Consider the following 11,709-nt stretch of genomic DNA (forward strand, 5'->3'; position numbering starts at 1 on the left):
GAATTTAATCTGATATTAAACATGTTATCGCTAACTCCACGGATGATTGGCGTTTGCTAATTATTTTTTTAATCTCTTTCTCTCCCTTAATTCGTACCTCTTTCTAGCACTCCAAACATGGCACCACGTGTAGCGAAAAATTCCCGTGTTTAATTTTTTTTTGCTAGCAAACAATAATCGACGTCTCTTTGCCAGTTATCTATTTTTCAGGCACCAATTCCCCGAAACCTCCCCCCATTTATCTCAGCTTTACATCCCAAACCCCACATATTTCATACACGTGAGGACTTTTTTTTTTTTTTTTTGCATTTTACCTCCACGTGTCTCATTGTTCTCGCAGCTACGGGCGGAAATACGCGCAATGGAATTGCAATTTGAAAACAAACACTTTGATGGTTGAAGAGGGGGGTGGGGGTAAAAAAATGTCGCCTCTTGACCGGCTCAACTCTTCTATTATTGCTATTCTCTCCCGAAACTGAAGTGGTACTTTACCGATGAAAGCCATTACGATCAATCACGTGATTTAATGCTTTTCCAAACATAACATTTCACGGCACTCCAAAAACATGCCAGGCCCGTGGGGAGGATGACAAGGGGAAAAGGAATATTAAAAAAACAAAAGAGGGATGGAGGGGTCTGGCATGTCCACTCACGCCATTCGTCCACATTTCCGGCACACACTAGCCCAGAAGTAACAAAGAGAGGAAGGGGGAGGGAAGCAATGCCACACCCCACCCCTTTTCTCTATGGTTTTAATTAATTGGAACATTCCATTGCCAGCCAGTTAAGCAGCTGAAACGGGAAGAACTAGAGTTTTGGACAAAATAGAGGAGAATATTATAAGAATAAAACAGTAGTGATCGTGCATTCGAGGTGTTCACGAGAATTATAGAAACATGAGTTTAGTGTTTGGAGAAAACCTAATTTGTGATTGTCGTGAAGAAAGATATACTAAAAAAAGGGGGGGGGGGGGGGTGGGTGGGTTGCGACGTAGGCTACATTACAACGGTTAATCAAAAATTGTATACCACATGAGTTAAATGTTTTTGGTACAAGCTAGAAATGACATAAATATTTAGCACTATGTTTTTTTTTATCCAAACCATTAAATAAGAGCTTGTCCAGCAGAAGAAGGCTCTTAAAGAGAAAATAAATAAATGTGGTATTAGCCAATAACCCGCGGCTTAGATCACGCCACTTCAGGGTATTGCTGATATTTAACCACTGTAAGAAAATTATCTAATTAACTCCAAGCATTTTTACTAAAGAAATTGCAAAAATAATTTGCCAGGTGCATAAAAGATTTTATTACAAGCAAAACCTTTTAAGAATATTTTTAGAAGTGATTATGCGTAAGCATTTTTAATTTTCAGATTAGATTAAGTACATGATTTTATAACTCTTTGTTTAAGTGTGTTCGAGGATACATTTTACCTCGATTAAATCACACCTCTTTTATTTCACGAGGCGGACAATTTAAACAAATGTATACATTAAAAAATCACCTATTACATTTTAATTGAGTTTATGCCATCGTTTGCACCTACATTTTAATTCATCATGGTGAAATCTCAGCTCAGAATGATTAAATAATTTCACCTTATCACAAATACCATCCATTCAAAAAATACCAACATTCAGGAACATTCTGGCCAGACTCGACCATATTCTCAGCTGCTTCACTGACTTCCGGTAAGAAGTCCATTGGTGCAATGCCGTCTTTTGACATCCACATCCTACGAACCCAACCCCTTTTTCAGTTACAAACATGGATGCGGGATTGAGGGCTACCATACCATACATCCTCCCACGGGGCTGCGGGGGTGTGGTTTGCTGATTTATAGCGGCACGCACGCGCAAACCATGATTAAATATCGTAAACGTGGAAGGGCATGGCACGGCCTGAGGCTTTTGCGTGCGGGTCTTAACCGACTCAAGTCATCCCTTGCGGATACGGTGCGCTTGAATGTTGTACACTGCCCATTATTTTGGCACGTATGCATGCAATAAGCAGAAAAGAAAAAAAAATGTCTGTAAAGTCGGTCTACGGACGATAGTTTAACGTGACAACGTAATAACAAAACATTAATGAAAGGATTGCATACTTTTATGAATCAAATTGAATAATTTTTATTGAATTATCACTTTTTTTGTATGGATACAAAGGAGTGAAATGAAATCTACAATTTAATTGATGAATTTACTTTTATTTGCACTCATTAATTCAAATATGTTTATTACTTTAACGATCAGATTATTTTAACTATAACTTTTATACAAAGGAGTGAAATGAAATATACAATTTAATTGATAAATTTACTTTTATGTGCACTCATTAATTCAAATATGTCAATTAATTTAACGAACAGATGATTTTTACTATAACGTTTATACATGTTTGCTATTTAACTTCTTCCAATCTGTGGTATTCTGTTAAGGATAGGACGATGATAGGAAAAGTAAGAAACGAATGGGAGTGTTTCAAGTTTAATGTGCATCGAAAAAGTCAAATCGATGGTTGTTTCAATCGAGTGGAAGAGATATAGATGCGGCGCAAGCGTACAATGAGCGTAACGGGACAAAGCGCAACGGGACAACGTGCGTAACGAGACAATGAGTCATCCTTTTTCGTGCGTGCAGCCGGCGTTCATCGATTTATTAAACGTTGTCACGTCAAAAATACAAATTGTTATTAAAAAAAACATAGTTTTAACATTACACCCGTTTCTTAGTCACAGTTTTGAAAGCGCAAGCGGGCACATTCAGCGCGGGGCTACTTAATTCCAGGCCCCTTGGGATATATGCCAATGGATATATATATATATATATATATATATATATATATATATATATATATATATATATGTGTGTGTGTGTGTGTGTGTGTGTGTGTGTGTGTGTGTGTGTGTGTGTGTGTAATATAATGTGGGATAAGCCTACCACCCCTTTAAGTCTGAGACGTGATGAGTCTCTTGTGTCTGCATGGTGCTCGTCGCCAGCCGGAGTGGCCGGAGTGGCGGCGAGCGCCTCGCCACTCTTGACCACTTGACCCCACGAGGGGGCGTCATCCGCGCGCGTCACGACAGCCCGAGAGAGTGAGAGAGAGAGTGAGAGGGTGTGTCGCCACTGCTCTCCATCAGCCAGAGGACGGCAGCTCAACCAGCCCGGCATGTACCCAAGCTACGTTCAGGAGGGGTGAGGTTTTGTTTATTGTTTATGTATGTCCTCCCCCCCCCCCCCCCTCCATCACATTTAAAATGAAATTATTAAAATAGGTAACAAAAATTAAGACACGTATTTTTCCAAGTGTTATATTTAACCTGAGTTATTTACTTTTCTCTTATATTTGTTTTCTGCGTCTTGGGATATCACATCGAAATCAATTTTTCTTTTCGCCTACTTTATTTGGAATTTACAAGAAGGCCATGTCAGAGAGCCTAGCGGACTTGACTCACAGTGGACTTTATTTTTTTTTTTATTTTGAAAGAACTTCACTCAAATGATGGCACTGAAACTGATAAATTTGACGAGAATCTTAAGGCTTTAGTCACATTTGGCACAAACTCAAACAATTTTAATGAGCACCATTATCTAGTTAATTGTCAAAGAAATTTATTATTATTATTTAAGAGGTTTTAGATTACATAATTTGGAGAAAAATGTGAGCCCAATTATGATTATTACTGTAATTTTGTCACCCTCTTCATACGCTGTAATTTTATTGTAAATGGAATAGAAATATTAATGTAAAATTACATATTTTTTTTCTAAATTTGTTCATTTACATGAAAACAACAGTATCACTAAAAAATATAGTTTTCGCAGTAATATTGGGTTCAGATTCTTTGTGCTTTGTGTTGTTCCAGTACCTCCAATAGTTATAAAAGTTATTTGTAAACCGTTCCCTGAAAAGCTTTCCAGTATTACTGCGAACCATTTCGTAGTGGTACAGTTGTTTTAATGCAAATAAAAATTACATTGTGTACTATATAATATCTCGAAAATTTCCAAACATTTTCCACGTATCGGTACGGACAGATCTTTTTTTTTTTTAATTTTCTGTCTTTTTAAACACTGCATTCGGGAATTGTCAAGAGGACTGAATGCTCGGTCGCGCTGCAGAGCGAAGTGACCTTGATGTCGTAGCCAAGGAACCGCGTACTTGGTCCGCTCTTGCTCGGAGACGGCGGCCCGCGCTCAAATTACCTGGGCCCCCTTCTCCCCCTTACCACCGGAGGACAGTAAATGACGTATGGAAACAGGGGGAAGGCTGTAATTAGTGCTCTCTCTCCCCAGGTCCTTGTCTTTGTCTTTGTCTTGGCCGTGGTCTCGCCACACCGCCCGGATACGAGATACACCTCTCTTCCCCCCTCTCCCTCACCGAAAAGAAATCCCCACTCCAAACCCTCCACCCCTACCGCGGGCACTCCAACCCCCCACCCGAGCCGTCTTCTGCACGGAGCAATATGGCCGCTCTTCTTCTGATTGGTAATTAGCCCTATCCGGCGGACCCCTCCCCCTTTCAGCCCGGCAAACAATGACATGAGAACGGAACACGTGAGAGTGTGTCGAAGGGGAGAGAACTACCCCCTCCCCTCCCCCCCCCAACAACACAACCCGTTCTACGGCGACGCACTTGTCACTGCTTCCAACAAGTGTGGGAGCAAACATCAAGCCCTCCTCCGACTGTATGAAGGACTGACAACCCGCTACAAGGTTTCTTCTTTTTTTTTTTTTTTGCTTGAGATGTCAACGAAAAAAAAAAAAAAAAGTCCACGCCATGGAGTTATGAACTATCAGGAGACGGCATTCTTCAACGTAGCTGAAGACAATTCTCTACCTCGCCAACGCCATACATATTGACCCGTCCAGAACATGGCGGGAAAAGGTGCTCGACAACGTCAATATTGAGCATAAAACTCATGAAATGAAATTCTACAGCTTATGGGCGCAACAGGAGATCCAGAAATAAAACTCTAATGGACTCTATTTTTTATTATTTTTAAAACTGAATTTTTAAAAACAATTTTACTTTTTTGAATTGGTTAGGTACAAGGTTTAAAAAACAAAACTTTAAAACAAAAAAAAAACGTGTCCACCTCCCCCTTTTTTTCTCTAAAACCTCATTAGCCAAAGCATTAGTTCACTGTTTCGTTTGTTGGACACAGATGCGCTTTAGTTCCAAGTAGTCGTTAGCGCCATGCTCTGTAGTCAATTATTAGCTACGAATTACCATCGACTCTTTTAGCGGGTTTCTTTTATGTAAAAAAAAAATGTGTGCTTCTGTTTTAATGCCGTGGAAAACAGGAAAGAAGCGAGCGAGAGGAAGGAAGAAAATGCGTCCGAAACAAAAGGCGACGTCCGTGAACGCACGAGCGGTCACATAAAAATCAATTGGGCTGCCCTTCATAAATTTACCGTCGGGGTGTCTGGGATTTTCGTGGCCGTTCGTGTCGGGCCCTTTTACGGAACGGCCGACGGAGATCGCGTTGACTTAGACTTGGGGGACTAACAAAAAAAAAACTCACGACGGGGCTGTAAACTCTTTTGATTTATCACCCAACCCCGAGTAGACCATCCTCCAGAGGAGAACACTCTTTTTCACTCGTTCAAAATTAGTTTTCAAAGATGTAAACAAAAAAAAAATACTCTCTTATGATTTATTCAAATTATTATATTTCAGTCGTGAATGCCTTTACGTTCAACGCTGTGAGTAAATAACATAAAATTCTTGAAATATGACAGTTAAAAATGGATTATTTGTTTGGCTGGTGGTCAATGATTCATACATATCCTAGTCAAATTTGTGAACTGCTCTGTAGTAGCATTGATAACCATAAATCGTTACATTTAACTGCATTCCTGTTAATTTTTAGGTGTTTCAAAGTTAGTTTACTAATTACACCTAACATTAAAATTAAATTCTATACATTTTTGAGACCAATATAGATGTATAAATATTTATTTATATAAATGAAATAACTTTTAAAAATTAAAATTATAAAAACAAGATGATACTTCTAGGACCAGGGTATTGCTGATTTTAAAGCTGAAGGGCTCAGGAGTTGTATGTTTAATGACAACCTATAAGAAACAGCTACAATTTTAAAATTTACATGCACAACTCTTTTACTAAGAAAAATAAAATAAAATGGTAAAATGTGGCCTTTAGATAATAATATATAAGGTTTAAAATAAATTCGAACGCATAAGATACTAAAAAATTTTGAATTTTTAATAATTTAAACCTCTATTTTTACTGTTAATAATCCGTTTAATCAAAAATTGTTTCAGCCAAAGTTATAGATGAAGTTTAGAATTTACACAATAAATAATTATTAACAATTCAAAAGTATACTTTCAAACCTTGTTTTTTCCACCCCTTGCAGTGATAATTGGTTATTTATAAATTTATTTTAACAAATGTTTTACAAAATATTTAGAAAGTTAAACAAAAATAAGAATGTATTCGATAGCTTACATTGTAGTGGAATTTATTTATTTTATTCTAATCCCTTGCAATAAATGTTTGTATCATTAAAAATTGTTTTAGACAAAAGTTTTACATAAAAATTATAAGATTTACAAACAATTTGGCTGATTAATGGTGTGCTTACTAAAGGAGTTACCAATTTATTTTCGTATTTTAAACCCTTCCTATTGACCCTTTGCTGTGGTTGGTTTGTTTCCAGACAAATGTTTTAGGTAATATTTGTAGGGTTTGCAATTTCTAACGAAGTTATGATTTTTTTTTTGTCATCGAACCTCTGTTTATTCCACCCCTTGCAGTAATAGTTGGTCGTATATAAACGTATTTCAGACGAAATTTGTAGATATTAATTTATGGTTATACAATAAATTAGAATGGATTTAATAAATTACATAGTACGACATTTATGCATTTTTTAAAATTATATCCCTGTTTTTTAAATCCCGTTTCTGCAATGGTTCATTTTATAAAAAATTGTTTTGGACAAACGTGTTAAGATAAAAATTATACCATTTACATATAATCTGAAAGGATTCGATAGTGTGCTTACTAAGGGAGTTATGAATTTTTTCCCTCCAAACCTTTGTTTTTTCCACAACTTGCAGTTATGGTTAGTCGTATCAAAAATGTATTTTGACAAAATGTTTTTTTGGTACTACCCCTACAAGTTATAATATGTAAAAGGGATGTGATATTCATAATATTATGGGAGTTACAGCAATTTTTCTATTTTCCAAAAATTTCTTTCCCCATTTCTACCTCTTTGGTTGGATATTGTTGCCCATTAACGAACTCGAACGAGATTGTTTCATGATTATAATTAATGTATCAGTTTGGAAGTATGTATTTGTGAAAAATCACGGCAGTTATCATTTTCCTAACATGCGTGTATGTATGTGTAATTATATATAGACACACACACACTTTTGAGTTAACGATGGATCATGAAACGAAAAAATATTTAAAAATTTTCTTGAAGTCGCAACATGGTAACGGCTACAATAGGTAGTATTTCTTAGAATTCTACAAAAAAAAAACACCATGGCTTTTTATGCCACAGAACACTTTACTTTAAATACGTATGAATGTAGACAAATGCTTGCGTAGCGGTTATGGAAACCTTGCGCAGTTTATGAACGGGTATTTGAAACCGTCACCATTGAACGTTTTGCATGGTGCGTGTCTTGCATAGTTAAGGGAGATTAGTCCTCTTGCCATCTTGCAATTTTAAAATATATTCTGAAACCGCTTGCAACAAAGCGCTAGATTCTAAATATGTTGTGTCGACATGGCACAGGGCATAGCTTTGACTACTCTCTGAAAGTCAACACTTGCGAACTGGAGTGATTATCATGGCAGTCGTAGTGTAATTATAATATGTTATTACTGTCGGTAGACATGTGGTTGAAAACAAGGTATAGGAAGGTCTCTGGGAGGTAGGGATTTATTACTCGACCATGCCAAAAATGGACGAAATAGTAAAAAAAAAAAATTAGAATTACAGCGAAGAGATGGAAAGGAGGGGGGGGGGGAATCCAAGATGGCGGCGTCCAAAACAACTCGGCGACGCGCACAAAGGCAAGCTGGCGGCGGTGGCGTCGGCGTCGGCGCGGAAAGGAAAGTGGTGACGGGCCATCGCGACGGTGTGGTTTGGAAAAGGGTTTGGAACTGGAGGGTGGAAGGAGGAACGCAGAATGGGGAAGGGGAACCGCAGTGACTAGGGCTGCCAGGAGCGAAGTTTCAGTTAAATTGTGTTTACAAGGCCGGTGGACCTCGGTAGAGGGGGAGGGGGAGAGTGGAGCGCTGCTAGGAAACTTAGCGGGCCGGGAGGAGGAGGGATGAAGGTAGAGGAAGGCTCCTGTGCGAGATGTTGTTTGGGAAGTCCTCGCTAGATTCTGTGGGGAATGGGTCTATGAGGGATGGGGGGAAGGGGTAAGGGAGTGTTCCAAGGCAAACAGAGTTAGAACAGCGCGCAGGGGTTCTCGGCCCGCCGACTACCGAGCTCCGCAGAGCATTGTGAGCGAGAGAGAGAGAGAGAGAGAGAGAGGGAGACAAAAAAAAAAAAGGAGAATCAGGGCTGAAGGAAGGGCTTCTTCCTCCTCGCTTGCTCGCCGAATCCTGAGCGAGACGCGCTACACACACCTGGGTGGGGTACGCGCCTAGTCTAACAACAGATCGCGTCAGACAAAGTCAATGTTAATTTCCAAACACAAAAAAAAAAAATAAAGTGAAAGGAATGCGCGGCCTTAAGTATTGCCTGGTAAACACGGCCCAGGCTGAATTCACAACGAGTTAACAAAAGTTATTTTGTGTCATTAACAAACTTAGGTTTTGCCGCACTTACAGACAAAAATGCTCGTAAACTTAAGTTTCGCGTGCACGAATTTTCAAAGCTTCGTGTTGTTCTTTTATTTTTTTTTAACCTTAGCTTCTTTTCCACTCGCCCTTCGAAAAATTACGAAAGCCCTGGAAACAGGGTATGTAAACCATTCTCCGCACAGAGCGCGAATGTCAATATCAATACGGAGAACAAACCCCTCTGTCCCCTCTTCCTTCATCCGTCTCGGGGAGGGAAGAAAAAAAAATAAGTCACGTTCTCGACATCCAAACGAAAACATTCTCCCGAGCAGTTTATTTTTCTTTCGCTTCCCCCCCTCCCCAAGCGATCGCCTGATTTCCCTGGCGACTGTTCACTTTTCATCCGACACGTTCAATTTTTGCTTCCTCCCTACTCGCAGGTTTTATCTCCCTCCCTCACCCTCCCCTTACCGAACGCATCGGCAAACAAAAACATAGAAAAACCCCAACCTTTTCCTCTTCCACGTCTTCTGGCGTGGACAACCCCCCTCTCTTGGCCTAGGTCTTCCGAACTGCGATGGAACGAGATGCGGTATGTACTGGGGAGTGGGGGGCTCGATAGATGCACTGCAGTTTGGGCGGGGCGGCTTCAAAGTTGATGGGACGCCAAACCCCCCTCGAATGTTTGCTCGCCGGATGGCCGGAAGGATGAAGAGGGGGAGGGTACAGGGTAGTTAGTGACTGCGGAGGAGGTAGCCCCCCGGGCTCGTAAAACAACATTGCTTCCAACAACACTCCCCCCCCCCTCTCCCGGTCAGTGCCGAAGTCACCGTCGGACCGTGTGAACCGGACGTATTGTAACTGCCGCGGTCACTGTAGCGTGCTGGTGCATTGCGTTACACCGCACAACACGAAACTTTTTTTTTTCCGGACGGGTCGTTCCTGTCCACGACCGTCACAAAATGTAACTGCATCGTAGCGCCAGGGGCCATGCGTTTTTTTTTTTTTTTTTTTTCGCGAAAAGATTTCCAGACGAGCTATCTGACAGGAAAAAAAAAAACATTTTAGCATATTGTGTGTGTTTCGTAGTTGGCTGTGGTTAGTTTTCAGGTACACTTTTCCTATCGACACACGAATCATAAGCAACGCGTCCTGACTGGCCCGGTCAAACAGAGCAATGGCTTCTCTTGCAGACGGCCGCCAATCACAAATGTTTGAACAATCGCTAGCGCGGGCATATCTTATTGCTGACTAATGAAATGAGCGTTTGTAATTTTTTTTTGGCCAAAAATGCATGCTCCTAATAATAGCCTATATTAAAAATTCTCCAACTCTGCTTCCATGGACGCTTCTCTCAGATACAACTTATTAAAAAAGATTTATGAGAAAGATCTTACAGGCCTCAAAATTTTCGTAATTTTCTTGATTACCACAATACTCAATAAAAACCTAAGCTAAGTACAACGTCGCGATTGTTTTGTCTTAAGATTTCTACTGTCTTCGTCAGTGCCGTCGTCGTTGTGTTTTTCAGAATATCTGTTTCGTAATATTCGTCTGGTTCGTCTGTTTGTTGCTGTGTTGATCAACGTGTTTTTCTATTCTTTTTACAACTGTATCGTCGTTGTCAGCCCAATGTGCGCTGTGCGGTGATTTTTTTCTGACAAATTCCCTCATTTGACCTAGGTTTATCTTAGCTTGCATTCCTGTATGTTTGTGTATTCTTCTTTCTTGTCCATTTTTGTGGTTTGTCTATGACATACAGTAAAAACCAGCAATGACCTATGTCCATATTTTTTTTTTAAAATCAATATTCCCCCTTTGTAAAACACCCATTCAAAATCACACATTTATTATGATATGAAAATTATATTTCGACTAGTCTATAATGAGTTATGGTTTGATTTAAATTTCTTCAATGGTGAGAGCCAGGTTTATTTCGCTGTTCCATTGGGTAGAACAGTATACCTGAAGCACATATGCATATGCCTCGCTCTTGACACACCCACCCTTGACCACTCTGGTCCAGTTGTCAACGACGGAAAGAAGCGGTGACTGACAAAAGGATGCGAACTCTCGTCATCGACCAATGAGCATTCTGAAAAATGATTGAGCAGAGTCTTTAGTCTTTGCACAGGAGTGAAATAAATGAATCCGTGAAATAATCGTAGCTCTGTGTAATAGCACCGATACTACTTTTCAGAGGCAAAAATATACCGATGTTCATCCTCGTAGTTGTAAAAAAAAATATTTTTTTTTCCCTCTTCGTGGAAGCGAAGCCTGAAATGAAAAAAAAAGTCCGGAGACATAAAGTAGAAGTAGGTTTATTCCGTGTGTGTGTGTGTGTGTGTGTGCGTCTGGGCGCGATCGCCGGCAGATAATTCATCCCCGGCGGAGGGCCCCCGAAGTGGCCATTCGTGTTCGGTCCATTTCCCCCGGGGGCCGGCGGCGGGGGCAGGCGGGCGGTGTCGAGTGTCGAGTGTTCCCCGAGTGTCGTGTCGTGTCGTGTCGCCCTCGAAGCCCGCGGCGCTGGAAGGACCACCCCCCCCCCCCCCCGCCCACCCTGCGGCGGGGAGGGGCGGAGTCCACTTGAGCCCCGCGCCCTCTTCGGGCCGCGCGCAGCCCGTCGATCATAACCTCACTCGGGGCGGGAGGGACACACATTCTCGACGTCCGGTGGACCCGGGGGCGGCCGTCCAGGAAGCCAACAACAGCAACAACAAAAACAAACTCGACTGGACGGAAACAAAAAAACACCAAGGGTTGGACAAAGAAAAAACCCAAACAACGTGTTTTTTTAAATATTTTGTTTAATAAATAGAGACCGGAAAAATTCGCGAATTCATTTCACGATAGGCTAAAATACAAATAGTAATACCTATTGGTTCAAAACTCACCTGGATGACTGGGCCAATGAGAAATTC

The sequence above is a fragment of the Bacillus rossius genome, chromosome 1, assembly GCF_032445375.1.
Source record: "Bacillus rossius redtenbacheri isolate Brsri chromosome 1, Brsri_v3, whole genome shotgun sequence".
NCBI lineage: Eukaryota > Metazoa > Arthropoda > Insecta > Phasmatodea > Bacillidae > Bacillus > Bacillus rossius.